General features: G+C 46.1%; 1 long non-coding RNA gene across 3 annotated transcripts in view; it reads right to left on the bottom strand.

Annotated features, from left to right (window-relative positions):
- Positions 1-5,201: 5,201 nt before the first annotated feature.
- LOC111944255 (uncharacterized) overlaps positions 5,202-18,640 on the bottom strand; it is a 28,588-nt gene continuing 15,149 nt past the window's right edge. Inside the window, exons 2-12 of one of the 3 annotated variants that reach the window (XR_015274574.1) lie at positions 18,504-18,604; positions 11,824-11,915; positions 8,892-9,970; positions 8,772-8,813; positions 8,511-8,677; positions 8,349-8,427; positions 7,211-8,267; positions 7,069-7,110; positions 6,808-6,974; positions 6,646-6,724; positions 5,202-6,564 (exon numbers count right to left, since the gene is read on the bottom strand). This is a non-coding gene — a long non-coding RNA (uncharacterized LOC111944255). Of the gene's footprint in view, positions 6,565-6,645; positions 6,725-6,807; positions 6,975-7,068; positions 7,111-7,188; positions 8,268-8,348; positions 8,428-8,510; positions 8,678-8,771; positions 8,814-8,891; positions 11,385-11,823; positions 11,916-16,214; positions 16,365-18,503; positions 18,605-18,640 lie in introns of those variants that run through there. The other 2 variants (XR_015274572.1, XR_015274573.1) reach the window with 2 other exon arrangements.

Raw genomic sequence — 18,640 nt, 5'->3', positions numbered from 1 at the left:
GCCACTTCCGGTCGAGTGGCCATCTTTGTTATGGCACAATTAAGGCCCCCGCTACTCTCAGCGCGTCTGTCTTACTTGCCTGAACGAAAAACCTGCCGACACCGACCGACTCCAAGCGCTCCGCCCGATTTTCTGCCGCCTTTCCCGGGGCGAGGATGATGGCGGCGGGGCTCAGCGGCTCCGAAGCTGGGTGGCAGCTGTGCCTGTGACGGCAGGCATTGGAGTCAACGCCTCTGCCGGGGTCCTCCCGGCCGGCTCCTGCGGGGGTGGGGCAGTCCTGACACGGATCTGTTCGGCTCGGTTCTTTCCGTCCCGCTTCGGCTCAGCTCGGCCCCACCCGGCCCCGCCCCACCTGGCTCGGAGCACAGCTGCAGTACCGCTCTGTGCCCACAAGGCAGCAGCACTGCCGCAGAGCTCAGCCCAGGGTGGGCGGGGGGTTCCCCTGCACGTGCAGAGAGGCGAGGCAAGAAACCACGTGTGCAACCCCCTTCCAAAAATTCTTCTCTGAGGAACGCCCCAAAAAATGCCCCCATCAAAACTTAGTAAGCCCTGCCTCTAACCAAATAAAAAACAAAATACCCCTTCATTTAAATGTATTTAATATTTATTTCTATCATATTTATCTATATTTATGCACATAGATATAATGCATAATCAATATAAAAATATATTAACATCTATCTATATATTTTTCATATTGAATATTAATCTAGTTGTCTAGTTTTAGATTACTTGTATTTATTTGTTTTTATTTCAATTTATATATATTTCTATATATTTTCATTTCTATATTAATCATTTAAAAGCCCTGCCTCTAAGCCTCTAACCAAATAAAAAACAATTAAACCCTTATTTAAAATGTTTTTAATATCTATTTCTATAATATTGATCTTCCATATTTATACACACAGATATAATGCATAACAGATATTAAAGTACATTACCATCTATCTGTATAGCTTTCATACTGATTATTAATTTACTTGTCCAGATTTGGATTACTGGTATTTATATTTTTTTTATGGCTATATCTATCTATCTATCTATCTATCTATCTATCTATCTATCTATCTATCTATCTATCTATCTCCCTATATTTATTTCGTTATTATAGATGTGTATATTTTCATTTCTATATTATTCATTTAAATGCCCTGCCTCTAAGCCTCTAACCAAATAAAAAACAAAAAGTCCCTTCATTTAACTCTTTTTAATATCTATTTCTATCATATTGAACTTCTTTATTTATACACATAGATATAATACATAACAGATATTAAAATATATTATATTAGCATCTATCCATATAGTTTTCATACTGATTATTAATCTACTTGTCTAGACTTGGATTACTTGTATTTATTTTTTTTTTATCTCTCTCTCTATATATATAGATCTATCTAGCTTCCCTACATTTATTTTTACATGTATACATTTATATATTTCTCTTTCTAATGTTCTGCTTTCTGAAATTTGCATTTCTTTCTCTTGGAAACTCTCCCAATTCATTCAGCTAACACGTCAGAATGACAAAAATATAAATCCCTACTCAACCCCGAGTTCAGAACGCGCTCGTCTCTATGGACCTTAGGCACAGAAATTTCTCTTGGTGCATTTTAATACCTCAGGGATGCACACATGTGTTTTATACACTCCCATTTTACAGGGAAGTAAGAGGTGGAAAGACAAAACCCACTTTCTTAACCCTCAGCCGTTCCTGACATAACAAAACCCTAACGACGGAGTGCACAGAGAGGGGGGTTCCTTTCCAAGGGAATTTAGAGAGGTCAATTCCTGTTCCGTGCCAATACCTACTGTAAAAACCAGAACAACTCCACAGGTTTTTGGATTCTGCACCCAGCCCTCCCAGGGAATTTCCTGGCAGCTCGGGGTCCCCTCTGGGCAAGGGTACCCAGCAAAAGCCCTCCCCATTCCCCGCTCACCTTGCTCCTCCAGCGCAGTGTGTCCCTCCCTCTGGTGGGGACCTCAGCGTGCCCCAAGGGACATGGGAGCCCCCCAGTCTCCACCCCGTCCCCAGCCTTTGCTCCTCACCCCCAAAGAAGGCACAGAACAACTCCAACTGCCGTGGACAGCAGCACCTTGCTTTATTGGAACTCTTTCTAGGTCTAGACTACAGGGCTGGGGTGATGGTGTTGCCTTCTGCATGCCTTTCCTTTGTGGATGCAAAGCCCTGAAGCAACCAGGATCCTCCTGAGAGGGCCACGCCATTCCAGCAGCAGTGGAATGGTGGTGGTTGTGTTTTTCTGGTTCACATTTGGTGCTGTGCATTTATTTTTAGGTAACTATGGTGGTTCATGTGTATTTCTGGTTCGATATGGTGGTCTGCAGATGCATTTTGGGTTGAATATGGTGATGTGCATTTATTTGTGGTTAAAAATGGTTGTGCTCATGCATTTCTGGCCAAACGCGGTGCTGTACATTTGTGTGGTTTCTGGATGCTGTGCCATGTGTGTTTTGGTGGGCCTGTGTGGTGTGGTTTATTTGGAGGGTTGTGTGGGTTGGTTAGTGGATGGTATGGTGCCGTGCATGTGCTGATGAGGTGTGGTTTATTTGGAGGGCTGTGTGGGTTGGTTAGTGGATGGTATGGTGCCATGCATGTGCTGATGAGGTGTAGTTTATTTGGAGGGCTGTGTGGGTTGGTTAGTGGATGGTACAGCAGTGTGCATGTGCTGATGAGGTGTGGTGGATTTACATGGCTGCCGTGATGTATGTACTATTTATTGGAAATATTGGCAATATGATTTTGGTGAACATGACAGGGGTGTTGCTGTCATCCGTGACCTTGCAGTAGGGGGTGAAGCAGCATATATAACATATAAGCATATATAACATCTATACATATCTTATTCATATTGAATAACATATAAGCATATATAACATCTATACATATCTTATTCATATTGAATATTAATCTACATGTCTATGTTTATATTACTTATATTTCTTTTTTATATCTATATCTTAATGTATTTATTATAGATTTGTACATTTTAATTTCTATATTTCTTATTTAAAAGCTCTACCTCTAACCAAATAAACACCAAAGAGCCCCTTTAACTGAAATGGTAATCAAACATTTTTTTAATGTCTATTTTTATCAAATTTATATTTATATACTACATTGATATATGTATACTGCACAGTAGATATTTTTCCTGGTTTAGGGTAAATTTGGGAGAAAAGTTTTGAACGGGGTTTTTAATAAAGAAAATTTAAGTGTTTATTTTGTTTAATTGGTTTGGGAAGAGATTTCTTTGGAGGAAAATTGAAAAAAAATGTTTATTTAATGAGTAAAGTATTTATAATTATAAAAAAATGAATAATAAATAATAAAATTAGTTGTTGTTTGAAGAGATGGTCAATTTAGAAAGTTCTTGTTGTAGTTTTGTTTGTTTAGTTATATATCAGTTTTTTTGGTGTTGCAAAGTGTTGAGGCCCAGACCCCCAAGGGCTGGATGTGTGAGTTTTTGGTCTTTGGGTTTTAGTTTAGAGTACATTAGAATAGAGGAGAAAGAAAAAATATATATAGTTTGGACAATTTTGTTTTTTTAGTTTGTTAAAAATTAATTCAAAGTAAGGGAGACTTTTGTTTTGTTGTAGATAATATCGTTTGGAGAAAGATGTGGGGGAATGAATGTTGTTTTTGAAAATAACTTGTGTGGGGTGTTTTGTTTCTTTTGGAAATTAGTTATATATATAGACAGATAAGAGTAGAGATATTGAGTAAAAAGTGAGGCTTATACTATAATAAAAATAAAAATACTAAATAATAATTTAAATAATTTAATACTAATAAAAAAAATAAAAATACTTTTTATTTAATGCTTAGATTTTTTTTGAGGTACATATTGTGTTATTTTTTCGTATTATTTATCATGTGTCATTTGGTTCTTGAGTTAAGACAGTTTTATGGAGTTTTTTCTATTTAACCTGGAATTGATTTTAATTGCTTTTTTAAATACATTTTTTAATTTGTTACTGGGATTTTGGTGTTGTTAATGATATGTCAGGGTTTAGATTGGGTAGGGTTAGTTTGCTTGGTGGAGTTTGGGGTGTTAATGAATTAGGTGGCTTGTGCTAGATGTTTTTTACTATTTGAAAGACTTTTTTATTTAATGTTTTTAAGAAGGTTTTTAATAGTTTTTTGGTTTGGTTTTTTTTTTTTTGTACTTGGTGCATGGTAGGGGATATGGTATATTTACTGAATATTATGTTTTTTAGTTTAGGTGTTGATAAGGTTGTTTCTGAAATGAGTTTTATGGTTTGATTTAATTTTTTAGGGGTATTATGTTTATAAAGGGCTTGTTTTTTGAGGTTAAGGATGATGTTTTGAGTAGCAGTGTGAGGTATAGGGTACGTTTTTATTTATTTAGTGATTTTTTTTATTATTGTGAGTATGTAGTGTTTATTTTGGTGTGTTTGGGGTACAGTAATGTAGCTAATTTGTTAGGTTTCTTATATTTCTATTTGGATTATTGTTTCTTAGAGGGGGTTCATTTGTTTGATTGTAGTATGTTTTAAACTTAGGGATAATGTGAAAAATATTGTTTATGGTTACATTTATTTTTTGGTTTTGTGTTTATTTGGAGATAGTATTTTTATTTTGATGATTCAAGGTATTATGAGATTATTGAGTTAAAACCAAATTGTTCCTGTATGGTTAATTGCAGTTTATTTTTGATCTTTTTTTTTTTTTTGTAGTTGCATGTACCTGTTTTTTGCTTTGGCGGTTTTTATTAGTTGTATTTTTGGGGATACGAATATTTATATGATGGATTTTAAAGGTAGTTAGTTTTTGTAGTGATTTCTTATTTTTTTAGTAGTTTAATTTTTTATTGTTAATGAGGTCTTTATTTTTATAGAGCATTGATTATTATTTATGAATTAGAAAGTAGCAATTTGGTTAGGTTGTTTTTAGTAATGCTTAGGGCTCATTGAATGGTTTTCAGTTTAGTAAGTTGTTGAGGTTTTTTTAAGCAGATTTGGTTGTGTTAGGTTTTATGTAGCTTTTTGTGTTTTGTTTTACTTTTATGATGTGGTATGAATTATTAGTAAAAAGACTGTAGTGGGGTTTTTTAGCTCCTCTTCTAATAAACTGGGTATAATTACTAATACACTTTTAAAACATGTTACTGGGATTGGGATGTAGGGTAGGCCAAAGAAACAATAAACTAAAGCTATTTGGTAAAAACTTCAGTAATTTTATAAAGTTTTTATCCATCATTATTACTGAGCTTAGCATAACAGCTATTTAAATCTGTGCTCTTTTACTGTGAAAGTTATGTAGTAGGGAAAGTATTTGAGTTATTTTTGGATAAGAAAATAAACTTAGGGACAAGAAAGGCATTAAAACGGCAAAAAAGCTCAGAGACTAGAACAACATAAAGGCCTCCACCCTAAGAGACATGAATTAAGTAACACCATTACAAAGTCCTTTATCCCAACACACAGTAAGTACCAATACAACAAAATTACCATAGGTTTTCCTAACTCTTCTGAACCCCACATTGGGCAGCAAATAATAAAATGCTTAGAAAGCTAAGAAAAAACTCAAAGCACTGCAGGATAACTTCACAGCTCCAGACATCTTGTGTTGATCTAGGAATATGTTCTAGACCCCAACTCCACCCTACATCACAAATTTCAAATTACAGGGGCCTGGGACTTGGCCTTTTACACCTACAGCCAGGCTGGGCAGCAGGGCAGAGCAGCTCCGGGACAACTACACCCAGACACCCGTGACACACCAGACAACAGACGAGGGGACACAATGGGGAGACAAAACTCTGGGCCACAAGAACGGCCGCAAGGACTGAGAGAATGCGGAACGAGATGAGCCGGGTGAGAGTGAAGGCGAGCTGATGAAGCTCACAGAACCCGGGAGGAAGAAGATGCTGACGGAATGACAAACTCCAGGAACCGCCAAGACGGATGCCCAAGAATCTTATGGCAGCAATCCTCTACCTATCTTTGCGTTTCTTCAAGTCCTAAGCCGCAACAATGGATCCTCGCGGCGCACGGCTGTTGACACAGCTCGGAACAAGACATCTAAAAGACATCCGATCGGATGCTTTTCAAAAGAGACGCGATTCCGAGGCCTCTGAGAGCTGCCGAGCCGAGGAGCCCAGAGATTGGAGATGCTATAAGTGTGATGCTGGGGTTTCTGGCAAGCCCCCAGAAGAGATAGGGCAAGGCACGTACAACACAAGAGGCACAAAAGACACAGAAGGCACGACGGACAAGTGACACGACGCGCCCCGAGGCTGCTCTGTCCTGCACACCTCAGCACTGTGAACAAAAGTGAGGCTCTCCCACCGTGCGGCCTAAGGGGCCACAGCCTGGACCTCCCCGTCCCCAAAGCTGACTCAAAAATCCCAGGTCACATGTCCCGTCCCGGCACCCCGCTTTCATCCCCTCCGCGGGTCGTAGCCTTCGACTCAGCTCTCGCATGCCCGGCAGGGTGGATCCACACGAAGCGCCAAGGAAGGCCGCCTGGCTATCCGGGAAGTTCCTGCCATCGCCAGGCTGTCGTCTCTCCGTCAGCTACAAAAAATCAAACAGAAAATCAGCAGCTGATCTTGCTGCGCAGGGCATCGGCCAAAACCCGACAATTCCGCTACTCACGGTGTCCTGCGAACGGCCGTGTCCTGAGGCCGCACGATACGGCCACGCCGGGACCAGACACCGTCGTCGCAGGGCGCGCCTGAGTTAAGAGAAAAAAAAGTGATGTGGCATTGCTGAAACTTGAACAGGCCCTCGCTCCTCCTCCCGACATCCCCAACTCACGGGAAGCCCTCGGCCCGTTCCTGAAGGCCACCCACACGGCCCCCCTTTACGTGGAAAAGGCTCCGTCACGCGGTCCCTGTAACGCTTCCGCAGGGCTCACGGGAGCGGCGAAGCAGGCGTGCCGGCCGGCTGGTTGACGGGGTCTCGACGAAACGCGACTGGACCGCCTAAAGCACGCAAACAAGAAGGGACGCTTGGCGTCGCACCAGAAACTGAGAGCCCAGCGATAACAACAGCCTCCCTCCACCGGTCAACGCTCACCTTGCCCGCTTCACCTTGACTGCTGCTGGCCGGCTCTATTTCCTAAATATAAAGACAAAGAGGAGACCTGTAACACAGTGACCAGTTCCAGTTGCCCTGCAAAGACAAACATTGACTTACCTTCTTGGGGGAACCCCCTTACCCTGGCTGGGGCTCTCGGCCACCGATTTCATCCATCTGCATCTGAAAGAAAGCTGAGACAAAAGTCAAAGTGCTGCAGGGGAACTTCACAGCTCCAGACATCTTGTGTTGATCTAGGAATATGTTCTAGACCCCAACTCCACCCTACATCACAAATTTCAAATTACAGGGGCCTGGGACTTGGCCTTTTACACCTACAGCCAGGCTGGGCAGCAGGGCAGAGCAGCTCCGGGACAACTACACCCAGACACCCGTGACACACCAGACAACAGACGAGGGGACACAATGGGGAGACAAAACTCTGGGCCACAAGAACGGCCGCAAGGACTGAGAGAATGCGGAACGAGATGAGCCGGGTGAGAGTGAAGGCGAGCTGATGAAGCTCACAGAACCCGGGAGGAAGAAGATGCTGACGGAATGACAAACTCCAGGAACCGCCAAGACGGATGCCCAAGAATCTTATGGCAGCAATCCTCTACCTATCTTTGCGTTTCTTCAAGTCCTAAGCCGCAACAATGGATCCTCGCGGCGCACGGCTGTTGACACAGCTCGGAACAAGACATCTAAAAGACATCCGATCGGATGCTTTTCAAAAGAGACGCGATTCCGAGGCCTCTGAGAGCTGCCGAGCCGAGGAGCCCAGAGATTGGAGATGCTATAAGTGTGATGCTGGGGTTTCTGGCAAGCCCCCAGAAGAGATAGGGCAAGGCACGTACAACACAAGAGGCACAAAAGACACAGAAGGCACGACGGACAAGTGACACGACGCGCCCCGAGGCTGCTCTGTCCTGCACACCTCAGCACTGTGAACAAAAGTGAGGCTCTCCCACCGTGCGGCCTAAGGGGCCACAGCCTGGACCTCCCCGTCCCCAAAGCTGACTCAAAAATCCCAGGTCACATGTCCCGTCCCGGCACCCCGCTTTCATCCCCTCCGCGGGTCGTAGCCTTCGACTCAGCTCTCGCATGCCCGGCAGGGTGGATCCACACGAAGCGCCAAGGAAGGCCGCCTGGCTATCCGGGAAGTTCCTGCCATCGCCAGGCTGTCGTCTCTCCGTCAGCTACAAAAAATCAAACAGAAAATCAGCAGCTGATCTTGCTGCGCAGGGCATCGGCCAAAACCCGACAATTCCGCTACTCACGGTGTCCTGCGAACGGCCGTGTCCTGAGGCCGCACGATACGGCCACGCCGGGACCAGACACCGTCGTCGCAGGGCGCGCCTGAGTTAAGAGAAAAAAAAGTGATGTGGCATTGCTGAAACTTGAACAGGCCCTCGCTCCTCCTCCCGACATCCCCAACTCACGGGAAGCCCTCGGCCCGTTCCTGAAGGCCACCCACACGGCCCCCCTTTACGTGGAAAAGGCTCCGTCACGCGGTCCCTGTAACGCTTCCGCAGGGCTCACGGGAGCGGCGAAGCAGGCGTGCCGGCCGGCTGGTTGACGGGGTCTCGACGAAACGCGACTGGACCGCCTAAAGCACGCAAACAAGAAGGGACGCTTGGCGTCGCACCAGAAACTGAGAGCCCAGCGATAACAACAGCCTCCCTCCACCGGTCAACGCTCACCTTGCCCGCTTCACCTTGACTGCTGCTGGCCGGCTCTATTTCCTAAATATAAAGACAAAGAGGAGACCTGTAACACAGTGACCGGTTCCAGTTGCCCTGCAAAGACAAACATTGACTTACCTTCTTGGGGGAACCCCCTTACCCTGGCTGGGGCTCTCGGCCACCGATTTCATCCATCTGCATCTGAAAGAAAGCTGAGACAAAAGTCAAAGTGCTGCAGGGGAACTTCACAGCTCCAGACATCTTGTGTTGATCTAGGAATATGTTCTAGACCCCAACTCCACCCTACATCACAAATTTCAAATTACAGGGGCCTGGGACTTGGCCTTTTACACCTACAGCCAGGCTGGGCAGCAGGGCAGAGCAGCTCCGGGACAACTACACCCAGACACCCGTGACACACCAGACAACAGACGAGGGGACACAATGGGGAGACAAAACTCTGGGCCACAAGAACGGCCGCAAGGACTGAGAGAATGCGGAACGAGATGAGCCGGGTGAGAGTGAAGGCGAGCTGATGAAGCTCACAGAACCCGGGAGGAAGAAGATGCTGACGGAATGACAAACTCCAGGAACCGCCAAGACGGATGCCCAAGAATCTTATGGCAGCAATCCTCTACCTATCTTTGCGTTTCTTCAAGTCCTAAGCCGCAACAATGGATCCTCGCGGCGCACGGCTGTTGACACAGCTCGGAACAAGACATCTAAAAGATATCCGATCGGATGCTTTTCAAAAGAGACGCGATTCCGAGGCCTCTGAGAGCTGCCGAGCCGAGGAGCCCAGAGATTGGAGATGCTATAAGTGTGATGCTGGGGTTTCTGGCAAGCCCCCAGAAGAGATAGGGCAAGGCACGTACAACACAAGAGGCACAAAAGACACAGAAGGCACGACGGACAAGTGACACGACGCGCCCCGAGGCTGCTCTGTCCTGCACACCTCAGCACTGTGAACAAAAGTGAGGCTCTCCCACCGTGCGGCCTAAGGGGCCACAGCCTGGACCTCCCCGTCCCCAAAGCTGACTCAAAAATCCCAGGTCACATGTCCCGTCCCGGCACCCCGCTTTCATCCTTTCCGCGGGTCGTAGCCTTCGACTCAGCTCTCGCATGCCCGGCAGGGTGGATCCACACGGGGTGCGAAGGAAGGCCGCCTCGCCATCTGGAAAGTTCCTGCCATTGCCAGGATGTCGTCTCCTGGTCAGCTACAACCAAGAAGACAAAATATCAATGCAGGAGATTAGTGCCACATCTGTGAAAACCCAGCACTTACCTTCTCTAGAGAATACCCAGGTTCATGGGCTGCACACTTCACCCCACAGGGAGGCAGAGGCTTGCTTCAAAGCAGTATTGGCTGACAGCCAAATGACCACCACCTCAAGGAGGGGAGGAAGACTCTCCAGTCAGTGAGGGACAGAAAGCCCAGGGTACCCCAAGGAGAGAAACCCCAGCTTATATGACAGCAGTAGGCCCTAGCACTCACTATCGCTTCCTGGCTGGCCCTAGCACCAGGGGTACTGCCTGCACCTCTTGAGGGTTCTGGCACTCTGCTGCTTTAGGGTTCCTGCCTGCAGCTGTCTCAAGGAAACGGGAGCGCTGTTAGGGCTACTCTTTAGGGTTTGAAGAGTCCTGTACTCTATCTTCTATCCCAACCTATACCCCTTTTATTTTCACTGTTTGTTTCCAGCCCTCGAGCCCTTGACCTCTGAAGCCCTCCCTCAGCCTCTCTGTGTCACTGCCAAGCTGCCCCACTGAACCCTACAAACTTACAACCCTACGCTTGCAACCGGGGATGCTCCTTATCCATAGGCCCCAAGAGATGTCCCTTAGCCCGGACCAGGCAATCCACAGTTGCTCCCTACCCTACCTAAGTTTGGCCCTGAGACAGGGCAGAGGCTGACAGAGCCGAACTCTTTGCGGAGGCCAGGCACGAAGCCTTACCAACCGCCGCCTCGAGGAGGGGTGGGAGCAATCCCCGGCTGCGGAGGGACAGAGAGCCCAGGGTGGGGCGGGGCGGGAAACCCCCTGTTTCCCCAACCCTGCGGATCGTCCCCCCACTATCTCTTCCTGGCTGGCCCTAGCACTAGGGGTACTGCCTGCACCTCTCGTGGATTCTGGCACTCTGCTGCTTTAGGGTTCCTGCCTGCAGCTGTCTCAAGGAAACGGGAGCGCTGTTAGGGCTACTCTTTAGGGTTTGAAGAGTCCTGTACTCTACCTTCTATCCCAACCTGTACCCCTTTTATTTTCACTGTTTGTCTCCAGCCCTCGAGCCCTTGACCTCTGAAGCCCTCCCTCAGCCTCTCTGTGTCACTGCCAAGCTGCCCCACTGAACCCTACAAACTTACAACCCTACGCTTGCAACCGGGGATGCTCCTTATCCATAGGCCCCAAGAGATGTCCCTTAGCCCGGACCAGGCAATCCACAGTTGCTCCCTACCCTACCTAAGTTTGGCCCTGAGACAGGGCAGAGGCTGACAGAGCCGAACTCTTTGCGGAGGCCAGGCACGAAGCCTTACCAACCGCCGCCTCGAGGAGGGGTGGGAGCAATCCCCGGCTGCGGAGGGACAGAGAGCCCAGGGTGGGGCGGGGCGGGAAACCCCCTGTTTCCCCAACCCTGCGGATCGTCCCCCCACTATCTCTTCCTGGCTAGCCCTAGCACCAGGGAACTGCCTGCACCTCTCGTGGGTTCTGGCACTCTGCTGCTTTAGGGTTCCTGCCTGCAGCTGTCTCAGGGAAACAGGAGCGCTGTTAGGGTTGCTGTTTAGGGTTTGGGGTGAGGTACACCTGAACTCCACCTTAGCTATACCCCTTCTTTTCACTGTTCACTCAGCCTTTTTATTTTTGGAATTCTTGTGACAGATTGAGGGCATTGAGGAGAGACTGAAAAGATTAAATCAAAAGGGAAAAGGAGAAAGATCACCCCTGCAAATCCACACTGGCTCATCTGTTCAGGTGCTGCTTCCTGGCAAAAAGCTTTGTCCCTCACCACCTCCTTTAAGCAGTGCTCCACGTCCAGGTGCATCCACGTGCTCCCCCAGACCCTATGAGATCCTCTCACCGTCACTCCATCAGATGCCACTGGGAGCCCACCAGAAACTCCTCTCCTCCAACAGTTCCATGCCAAAGTTGATTTGCCACTCGTATTTGGCCCTGTAATAACAGCAAAATTGTTGCCCTCTGTCAGGTACATGTTGTTAGACACAGGTTTTTCCATAGCCATCTTTTCAAGAACGAAGTGTCATCCCTGCTTGATTGCTAAATTAACAGTAAATTCTGGAAAACCTAAATGAGAAAAAGAATCTAAAAGACTGACGAGTTAATATGGGAACCTTTATGTGATTAAACTAGTATGCTTTGACATGAAGTGAATTCTTCCAGGTCTACTGCAAAAATCCAATTCCTAAAAAAAAAAAATAACCAAAAAACAAACAGCATCAAATTCCCACCCATATGATCAATAAAATCACAATACCCCCACCAGCCAAGGGAAAAAAATCTTAACCTAGAAAAAATCCAAACCACCTCAAAAAGATTCAACACTGAAACACAACGCATCCTAACACTTCAGCTAACTATACTAAATTTTAAAAACAAATATTCCCTCTATCCACACCACCAATACCACATAAAACAAATAAAGTACTCTCATCCCAGCACCCCCAAATCAAAAACCTAAATTGCACTAAAATCTTTAAAATAATTACAAATTAACCCCAAAATAAAGTTTAATCTCACTAACAAAAAAAAACCCCAAAACAGGTAGCACAAACAAAACCCACACCATACAACCACCAGCAAAAACAGATGCTATGCTCTTTCACTAACAGTTCTTATCACATCAGCAAAGTTAAACATAAATAAAAAGCAACCCTATTGAACTCCACACATCACACCAACTATTAAAAAAAAAAAATCAAACCAAGTCACTGAACTCAAAGCCATTCAACTAACCCTAAACATTAGTAAAAAAACCCCAAATCTCTACATTTATAGTAATACATAAATAATTACCAATACTCTGTAATAAATTTTAATAACTAATTAAAAACAAAAAACCAACCTAAACTACAAAAAGTTCAAAAACACCACCCCCAAAAATATACCTATAAAAAGCCACCATATAAATGCCTGTGTCTGCAGAAATGAAGCTAATAAGAAACACCACAACAGAAAGGAATCCAAACTTATCATCAACACCTAAACTAAAAACCACAACATTAAATAAATAGAACATATACATTATTATACACCAACTACAAACAAAATAAAATTATACAATCAATTACTAAAAATCACCTTAAAACCACTCAAAAAACTTCCAAAAATTAAAAACTGCATCTAACAAAAGCCACCTAATTAACACCCAAAACTCAGCTAACCAAGCAAACCCTACCCCATCTGAACCCCTACATACAATAAACAAAACCAAATACATATCAAAATCTATTTTAATTGATTCTACCTAAAATACAAACCAACCCATCCATAAAATCATCTTTATTCAAAAACCAAATTTCACGTAGTGAACACAAAAAAATGAAACAACACACTATGTGCCACCAAAGAAACTAATATTGAATAAAAACCACATAAATAACTCTGCTTATTAAATATTACTACCACTATTTATATTTACCTGTATCTCTATAAAAGTATATCTAAAAGTAAAAAATAATAATTTTACCATTATGCCAAAGATAAACAATAAAAAATAAGATGTCCTAAAATTACATTGTATTATATCCCCACCATCTGCTTTATGCCCAAACATAAATTCTGTAACTTCAAAACTAAAAAAGAAAAAAAAAACTTTTAACATACAATCTGTATACAATACTAATACAGTCTACCCCAAATTCTCTCTCAACTCTATTGTTTAACAGAGACAACAAAAAATCCATTTTTTACTTTTTTAAAAATAACTTCTCATAGAGAGGAATGACGGGTTTGTCTTTACAAACAAGCTGTGGGTCTGCTGATAAGTTGCAGCTATCAGTGAGAGACAACAGAAACAATGGGATGGATTCCACTAAAAGATCAAAGAGGCACTGAAAGAGTATCACAAATTCCACAAAAGTTAAGAATTAAGAAGGGATTATGCGTGGGGGGGGTAAAGGTATTCCAGGTATCAGGCGTTCCGGGAAGCCTGTACCTCTCAAGTACCTCAGCCCATGGGGAAAGACAAAAGGGACAAGCGGACGGGAATTAGGATAAAAAGGAGGCTGCACCCTCCAAAAATTTGAGAAACCCCAAGGGAATGCCCCATGGCCTCTCCCTTTATTCGAATAAAGTAAAAGGACTCCTCTGTCTCCTCTTTGGACATAAACCTCTGGTGTTTGTGGATTAATTTTCCTGACATCATTGATTAGTGAATACAAAATAATTGCCAAAACCATAGTAACTTCTTCTAAAACTGTTCAACTTGACTCCAATCCCAAAACCCAAGCTACCACCAAAACACCCCACGGCTCAAAAAGACCCACGCCACATCCCAAACACACGTGAAAAAAACCACAAAATCTTCTAAATCTCCTGATCTTTACTCCACAACAAATAAATTATCTAACGTTATTCATTCTTCTTCCTACGCCCTACTTATTAAAATAAACACTTCTTTTCACTTTTCCTCAAAAAAATTTCCTTTAAAATCTATTAAAAAACTAACTGAAACCTGATTTCTATCAAGAAACACATTCATTTTAAAACATTTCCTCCCAATTGGTCTCAGACCTTTCCAAGGTTTGGATCCTGTCCCAGTGCACCTGAACCAAATCAACCTGCTCTGGCTCTGGAAATATCAACAATACCAAACCCAGAGCACGAAGCACCTCGCTGTTCCTACCCCGCTGTGCCTCGGCCCTGTTCTCTCGCATCCTACGCTGCAGAGCGCTGGGAGCCAGGTTCAGCCCCGAGAATTGTCACATCCATTCCCTCGGACATGCCAGCTTCCACGGGGATATTGTGGGGACCCCCTGCATTCCATTCCCCAGTACAGCACCAAGACAAAGTTCTCACTCGGCCCGCGTCTCCAGAAAATTGTGTGCAAGGCATAAACAAACCCCGAGGCTTGAGAAATACAGTCTGCCCAAAAAGCCCAACTCTGCATCCAGGGGAAATGAACATCACAAACAGATTCACGCACCCCAGATGCATGGGACGCTGCCAGCTCGGACCTGCAGTTAACTCGGCAATGGAAAAACCTGAGCTCGAAGCCCTCCTGTGAGGTTGCAAAAGGTATTGGACAGTTTCTAGAAGGCGCCACATCGTTATTTAAAGGCGCAGCTTGGCTAAAGAGCAATACCGACAAAGCCCCGAGACAAAAAGCCCGGCAGGTCGGGCTTTTCCCCCTCCCCTCCTCCCAGCGGCTTTTGCCAGGGCACTCTGAAGCTGATAATCCACAAGTGTCCCCCAGTGGCCCTCGCCGGGACTCGCTCCCGGGCTGGCGCCGCTCCAGGTGCGGGGGGACCGGGGGAGCCACGCGAGCCCCGGCAGCAGCGGCACTCGGCACCCGGGGGCGGCCCCGCGCTCCCGGCTGGAAAGCGGCTCCTCCGGCGGGCGGGGGCAGCTCCGGCCCCGGGAGAGCCCGGCCCGCCCAGCGGCACCGGGACCGGCCCGAAGGGGCCCCGGCAGTGCCCGAGCCCCGCGCCCGGAGCGGACAGAGCGGCCGGGACAGACACAGCTCCGTGCCGCGGCTCCCGCCTGCCCGCCCGGCAGAGCTCGCTCCACCTCAGCACAGCTCTGTCACTCCTTGGGGGCTGCCCAGCCGCCAAATTCCCCAGGGAATGCCAGAAGCGCTGCCGTGCAGGGCTGTAAGGGGTCAGAATCGCTCTCAAAAGCAGCGGGCTCCACGTGACCCCGCCTAATGCTGGAAAAGCCGGTGTTTCTGTCAATTGAACCCCGGAAACTGAGGCAAGGGGGGGGTGTTCGTGCCTTCTTAAACCAATACAATGGCAAATAAATGAGTGCTCCCCCCCTTCAATTTAATCCCCTAAAAGTAAAAAGTTGTTTTTCCCTTGATTGAAATCTCTCAAATGATAGGAAAAGGGGAACACTCAATTCAGACCCTTAAAAAGTAGTGACAATAAGGCTTCCTCCTCAATTTAAACCTCAGGATGATGGAAAGTGGGGGGGTTCCCCTCAAGTCAAACCCACAAAATAGCAACAATATTTCCCCCCTTCCATTTAAAATGGAACATAGGGATTCCCTGTTCACTGACACCCATAACACCCTGGAAAAGGCAGGTTTTCCTCCAATCAGTACCCTTAAAATCATAGGTGGACTCCCCCCAGTTTAAAAATAGATAATAACAGGAGTTTCTTCCCTCAATTTATGCCCCTTTTGTCCTCATAATACCCATTTATTCCGGGGGGGACTGGGGAGCAAACGGCAAAATGAAGTCAAAAGGGAAAATCCCTTTTGCAAATCCCTGCAAACCCGCACTGGCTTACTTGCTCAGATGCTGCTTTAAGCAATGCTCCATGTCCAAGTGCATCCAGCTGTTCTCCCAGATCCTATGAGATGCTCCCGGTATTGTTCCATGAGATACCCCCAGGAAGCTCACCATAAATCTCTCTTCTCCAAGTGCTCCATGCTCAAGCAAAGTGAGATAAACCCGCCCCCTAAAATAGCCCCGGGCAGGACCCACCCATTCTTTACCATAATTGCTCACACCTGGGGCTGCTCTGAGCATTCATCAACCTCACTGCTCACACCTGGGGCTGCTCTGAGTGCTCATCAACCTCACTGCTCACACCTGGGGCTGCTCTGAGCACTCAACAACCTCACAATTCAGTTTGTGCTGTTGCCATCCTACAGGTGAGGGGAGGGGCAGAAGGAACTTGTTGCTCATTCCCTGGACAGCTCATTGTCTGCACCTGACACACTGGGGCACCAGGCTTTCCTTGCTATGGATGAGGACACCTCTCCTCCTCCTGGTGCCCAAGGCTGAAAATGGAATTCCACCTCCACAATTCCATGTGTTTGAGTTTCATAATTCCCAATGTAATTCCCCATGGATCATAAGCCATCAGCTCTAATTTTTCCTCTAGAATCACTGCTGACTTACCTTTCTGTGGAAGTGCTTGACACATGGATGCAGAGTTCAGGGGCTTGTTTATGGCTTATCCTGACGAGCACAAATGAAATCCAAACACCCAGAATTACAGGGAAATATGGATAAAGTTTATAAATACTCCTCTTCCCTGCAAATCCCTGGCAACCTCCCATTGACCTTTTACTCTTAACCTCTGAATTTTGACCTTTGACTCTTGACTTCAGCTCTCTGAAGTTTGATTCCCTGATAATTGACCTTGAACCACATAACCATGGAAAATTAACCCATAACATTGGACCTTGGACCCTTTACTCTTGATCTTTGAACACTGACCATTCACATGTGACCCTTGAAGTTTGAATCCCTGACTTTTCAATTTAACCATTGACCCCTGACCTTTTGCACTTGACCGCAGCCCTTTGACCCTGCCCCAACATCAATATCACTGACCTACAGTGATTACAGCATATGAATGCTACCATAGTTATCTCACCCAGCCGTGTCAATCCCACTATCAGTCTCTATACCAGCCCCCCAGTACCTATAGCTCCAGACCTAGTGACCCTTTCCCAGCCCCAGTGATTTCAGCACTTGGCCCACAAGCTTTATTTCACTGCAAGCTCTCTTCTTCCACATCCAGATGCGTGTTTCTCCAATGCTGCTGGCTGACACTTCCCCAGGTTGAAGGAGCAGGATGTTCCTCCTGTCTCCAGCTCTGCAACATTTCAGCTCCCATCCTAGGGCCTAGAAACCCACCCCAGTCAATATCCCAGCCCCACGGTGGTTTCCTCTCCAGCCCTACAGTGGCTATCACAGACGCAGGCAAAATCCCGGCACTGCCAGCATTTCAGCTCCCATGTTACAGTCCCATTTTTTTGGCTCTACCCATCATGTTCTATTTGGAGTCACAGGACCCAGCCCCAACATCCATATCACAGGCCTACAGTGATTCCAGCACACAGATCCTACAGTGGAAATCCCATTATCAGTCCCTATCCCAGCCCCACAGTGATTTCAGCTCTAGCCCTGGAGAGCCCTTCCCAGCCCCAGTGATTTCAGCTCTTGGCCCACAAGCTTTATTTCACTGCAAGCTCTCTTCTTCCAGCTCCACATCTGCTTCTTTTTCCCCCCTTTCTGCTAGGTGAAGCTGCTCCAGGTTGAGACACAGGGTCTTTGTTCTTGGTTCCAGCTCTGAGGTTTCACCTCTAGGCTGAGAAATGCCACTCCAACCACATCCCAACCCCAAAGTAATCTTTACTGTATTTACAGCCTGCCCCGTTGTGTACCATTCTATGCTTGCTTCCCACATGTACAGTCACTATGCCCTCAGAACAGTGTTTGCAGCAGTCCCCATCCCAGCCCCAGTGATTTCAGCTTCAGTCCCACAAGCTTTATTTGACTGCCAGCTCTTGTGCTGCGCTTCTGCCTCCTCATCTTCCCAGCATTGCCACATCATGCTGCTTTCTGGCTCTCCAGGCAGGATCTCTGTTTTAGCTCTAGCTCTGTGGTTTGAGCTTAGCTCTTGAACCCACAATCCAGCCCCAACCTGACCATCCTTACTGGAGGAACAGCTCTCAAGGCCCTATCCCCGCCCTTACACTCATTTCAGCTCCAGCCATGCAGTTCGCATCCCAGCTCCATATTCCTTATCCCAGCCCCACAACAGTTTTACCCTAAACCCTACCATGTTTCTGTCTGCTCCAGCTCTGCTTCCTCAGTTCGAGCTCCTCAGCTTCCCACTACTGGTGGCTGAAAGCTGCTCCTGCTTCTCACTGCAACCCAGGGCTGTTGATAAGGCCACAAATCAGTTATCATCATCAC

Source organism: Cyanistes caeruleus, chromosome 10 (genome assembly GCF_971803275.1).
Source record: "Cyanistes caeruleus chromosome 10, bCyaCae1.hap1.1, whole genome shotgun sequence".
NCBI classification, from domain to species: domain Eukaryota; kingdom Metazoa; phylum Chordata; class Aves; order Passeriformes; family Paridae; genus Cyanistes; species Cyanistes caeruleus.
Note: the sequence above shows the minus strand (reverse complement) of the source record. Positions and strands in the feature narration are given on the sequence as shown.